The sequence below is a fragment of the Malaclemys terrapin genome, chromosome 3 (genome assembly GCF_027887155.1).
Source record: "Malaclemys terrapin pileata isolate rMalTer1 chromosome 3, rMalTer1.hap1, whole genome shotgun sequence".
NCBI classification, from domain to species: Eukaryota; Metazoa; Chordata; order Testudines; family Emydidae; genus Malaclemys; species Malaclemys terrapin.
The window spans coordinates 57,574,550-57,579,328 of NC_071507.1; the positions used below are offsets into that span (position 1 = coordinate 57,574,550).

At 46.9% G+C, this 4,779-nt stretch overlaps 1 non-coding gene across 1 annotated transcript; it reads right to left on the bottom strand.

The window, feature by feature from the left end:
• Window positions 1–3,782: 3,782 nt before the first annotated feature.
• TRNASTOP-UCA (transfer RNA opal suppressor (anticodon UCA)) lies at window positions 3,783–3,869 on the bottom strand. The gene has a single exon. It is a non-coding gene; the product is annotated as a tRNA-Sec (tRNA).
• Window positions 3,870–4,779: the final 910 nt, after the last annotated feature.

Here is a 4,779-nt window from a genome sequence, read left to right on the forward strand (position 1 = left end):
TTCAGCTTTGCACCCCCCCACTTCCCAAGCTTTGCTCTGTGCTCTTCAGCTGTAGCTGATGAGCTGGGCCTGTTTGTGCATATGTACCTCACATTAAACCAGCATGGGTCTTTGTTCCCCTCTAGTGGCTGGACCACAAAAGAGATTTTGCTACTTCTTCCAAACTGATCGGACTGGGTCTTAGATGCTTATTCTTTTTAGGGTGACCAGATAGCAAGTGTAAAAAATTGGGATGGGGGGGGGGGTAATAGGTGCCTATATAAGAAAAAGCCTGCAAAATCGGGACTGTCCTTATAAAATTGGGACATCTGGTCACCCTAATTCTTTTAGATCCAGAAGTCTTGGGTTCAGCCCTCACAGGCAACCTAGGCAGAGCCATTGTTATCTGCACACAAAAATGCATGCATGCGGTCGTACACTCACCCATAAACACATGTTCACTGAGTCAGACTCCACTCAGCCATACGCACAGGGAGCCATGTTATACACATTCACCCATGAACACCGACACTTCCTCCACACCACACTGTGATTCCGCTTGGAAAACAAAGCGAGGTGACTTCATTTCAGCAAAAGCAAAACTCTTGTGCAATGTGGGTCCAGAGATTCCATTGCTTGTATTTTAACCATTTTTAGATTGTTCAAATAATTTTAGCTTCAATTAATTTTAGTTCAATTAACTTTGCATGTCGGGAGTAGCACTCATTTGGTTCAGCCACTGAACACTTTACCAGACCAATCACTGAGACCAATCACTGAATGGCCATAGTTTATAAACAGTTTTTAGCTGCTTGTCCAACATGATGTAACCAATTGGTTCAGCATTAATGTTCTACTCTAGCCATAGGGGTCGTCGGATGGTCCAACACGAAGAGGTTACCACTCTTCCAAGGGCCTCGTGCCACCCACACCCCTCCAATACATCAGCTGGAAAGCCAGCTTCCAGTTCCCCCATCTGTGGGCCGTTCTGTCCCCTGTACCAGCTCAGCAGGGAATGAATCCACTACTTACCCTTCCACATTGACTGGATTATTTTGTGCCCTTAAGGTACAATCCCGTGCTGGGGGTGGCACCCAGCCCCAGCAGGAGGCACTGCCCCTCCCCAAGCTCCGGGATGTACAGTTGGTTTGCCCTCACAGATCAGTGCAGGGCTGTGTCCCTGCTTCCGCCTCGCCCACTTCATGGAATCCTGAATGCTGGGACTGCAATTGTCCCTAGCCCTTGTCTAGAGCTGGTGAAAGAGGCCCTGCTGCACCCATGTAAGAGTCAGTCATGATGTTTATAAAGCTCCACTCCTGGATTCCCAGGCAATGAGGGGTCTGCCCCCAGTTAAGTAGGGATCACAGACGGGCAGGATGTGGAATGTGTAAGTGCAGAGGGGTGGGGAGAAATGCCTTCTAGGGAAGCAACGAGTGGGGGGTGGCTTCCAGATACTACTTTGCCTAGGACCCCACAAATCCTGGGACCAACTCTGCTTACCATAACCTTCCTGGAGCAGGAGATCCACTGTCCTTTGGGTGATGTGTCTGACAGTCAGGAACCCACTAGCTCCCCCTAGGGGTAGACTACTACACACAATCTAAATCTGCTACTGTCTTCCAAGACGGTTGAATAGAAGCGGGTTTGTTCTTTTTGCTTTGCCGAAACAAGCAAAGTCAATGCCAAGAACAGATGCAAACTGGTTGGTTGTGCAGTTCAATTCTAGCTCAGAGCACATAACCCCCATCTGTGTGCTTGTGTGTGAGGCATGGGGTGGAATATAAGAATTTGATTGTCATAATTTAATCCCAGATTACTTCTTGGAAAAAAACAAAACAGATACAAACAGCATGTTCCCTTATAAACCAAACATGAAAGAGCTTATTATGTTCTGTTATGAAGCTGGCAGCTAACTTTGCCGTTCTCAGCTGCCCACTGTAGGGCAAAGGCCGTTCCAGAGCTATCCCTGATGGAAACAAAAGCCCAAAGCCAAATTGCATTACATTAATTAATTTTTGAGGCCATGATGGTATTTCACACAGAAAGTGCATTATGAGCAGAGGACGCAAACTGACTGATTTACAGAAACAGATGGAATGGCACAAAGCGGATAGCCATCTGGAATTCATGTCGCTTCTAGCTGCATTGTGGAAAGCTCACGCAAATATCCTACACATCAATAAAAAGCCTTGATGTGACATGTGCACTTCAGAGCATCAGAAAACTGTTGCCCCGTAGGCCAGTTTATTCATAAAAATGACAGTACAGGCTAGTGCAAAAGTGGAGGTTTTCTGATTGGTGGCAGCACTCAGTAGATCTAAGGCAATTAGGTTTCAGCCAAACTGGATGCACCTGATGCTCTATTGCCCCAATATCCATCAGACCGAATGAGTCAATTTTTGTAATGGAAACAGAGTCACTCAGGGTCAGCAATAGGCACAACCAGCAACAACAAACACTGGAGGCCTCATGATCTTGTGTTGTCACATCATCACGTGGGCTAGTCCATTCCTGCCCTCCAGCAGTGGGATTCATCAGTCAGATCACCCATTCCTGGCAGTGCGACCAGAGAGGAGGAAATGATGGTCCAAGTTCACTCTGCCCCACTCTGGGGTAGCTAGGAGTCTTCTGCTTGCTTAAAGCCCTGAAAATTCTAAGGTCAATGCTGGAGCTTCTTCAGTTGGACATCACAGAATTAATGCTTCCTACCTGGACCATATATTTTTCAGCATCACATTACCCTTTATTTTTCATGGGGCTGGGTGACATCATTAGCACCAATGTTTATTGCTGGAGTGAAGAGTCTTCATGATAGTGTGGGTGGGAGACAGGGTATATTCAATATGGAGCAGACCTACAGCATGGTTTTCTTTATTTTTTCCTCTCTTGTAGGATGTGAAATGACACTAATAAAGATCTACTTAGAAGAATCCAATTAGACTTGGATTTTCCTTCCCATCCTCCATCTAAGTCCTGTCAACTTACTCCAGCAGTGCTGAATACCAGTGCATGCTTTGGCCAAAGGAGGAAGGCAACAACAGCTGGGTATCAAACTCAGGGAAGTATAATAAACATAGTAAGCTTGTTTTGATGACATGCCCAAATTCAAGAGTTCAGGAAAATGGTGGCTCTCTTTATATATATATATATAAAATATCTGCCTGTAGCCACCAGCTCATCACTTATAGGAAAATTCTCCCAACAATTACTCAGTAACAGGGATTCTCCTCAATCAATATTACTCTTCATCCATCTAATCAATAATAGGGACCTTCACTAATCAATCAATAAAAGGAATTTTTTTCACTTGACCAGAGCTCAGAGAGCCGGGAAGGAAACTTCATCAGCAGTTAACATGAAATAACCAGTCAGCAAGAACCTCACCCATCAATAGCACTACTAATCAAACAATAGTTAAGGGCCCTACAGGAACAGAAAATCTCTCCAATCAATAAACCTATAATTTTCTTAATTGACAGCACACATTGGTTGATAATATGGAAACTCACCAGTGTATCAACCATCAATAATAAAGAACTCCATCAATACCAATCAATACTGCTGAATACTCTGCAAAGCATCACTAATCAATTGATAATAGATAGGGAAATTCACAAATCAATAACACCCAATAATCAGTCAGCATCAGGGCCTGCATCAGTGACAGTGGAGTTGATCAATTAGCAGTACTGGCAATATAATTAGAAGGAAACCCACCAATATTACTACTCAAGGGAAACTCACTGCTGAGAGAGACTAGACACCCAGCAGGAAGGTGAAAATTGGGGGGGGGGGGGTGTAGACGCCCGAAAGGTGGAATTGAACCACTCTGTCGCTAGACAGCTACAGGTTTGAAGCCTGCACCCCAGACCACTGAGGATCATCCGGGCAATTATATTAATGCAATTACAACAGTATATAAACCACAACTATAATATTACTTTTTAACATAGGGTGAATAGCGTTCTTTTCCCCAAGTACTATCTCTATCTTAGACTTATTCGTTTCTATATAGAGACTTCACTCAGCGGAGTTCAGGGCTTCTTCCTTCATCTCGAGGGGAGACACTAGCCCTAGGTGCCCCTTTCTCACGCTTTTCCTAACTAGATGTCTCCAGCTGCTTTATGCAAATATTGCTGAAGCTGATTGGTTGATTCCCCGCGGCTGCCGGAGAGGGAAGGGCCCGGCCAAGGCGTGAGCGTTCTGACAGCTGAGCGCAGGGCCGGGCTGAGTCCCGCAGCCCAGGGAGGGGGAACCAGCATGGGGGTGCCCCTGGGAGGGGGGACTGTTGCCCCCAGAGGGGTTAGTTGTGGCTCTGCCCCCACCCATAGTGGAGAGGTGGCAGCCAGCAGGGGCTTTCCCCCTGTGATGTTGGGCGGTGAATCCTGCCCCGGGAGGGGATGCAGGTGTGAAATCTGCCCCTAGAGAGGGCTGGGGGAAGCCGGTGGGAGGTGGTGACTCACGGCCCTTTCCCCGAAAGAGCAGCAGCTTTATCCGGCTGTGACTCTGAGAACCTCCACGCCCCAGCAATCCCTTTCCCGGTTCTCCCAAGGGCTCTTTCAACATCTTCCCAAAGGCAACATACATGGGCTTGTGCAATGTCCATGGGCAAGGGGGAGAGGAAAGCGTGGGGTGGGGGGAGTCATTGTTTATCTCTGGCTTTTGTTTGTAGAAAACCAAATCCTGCCTTCTCTCTCCTGCTCCCCAGACCACGGATCAGTGATGGGGCTAGGGAGCCTCCTCTTCTAAACTGTCCCTTGGCTCAGCTCTCAGTGTGGGTCAATAGCTTCCCAGGCAGGC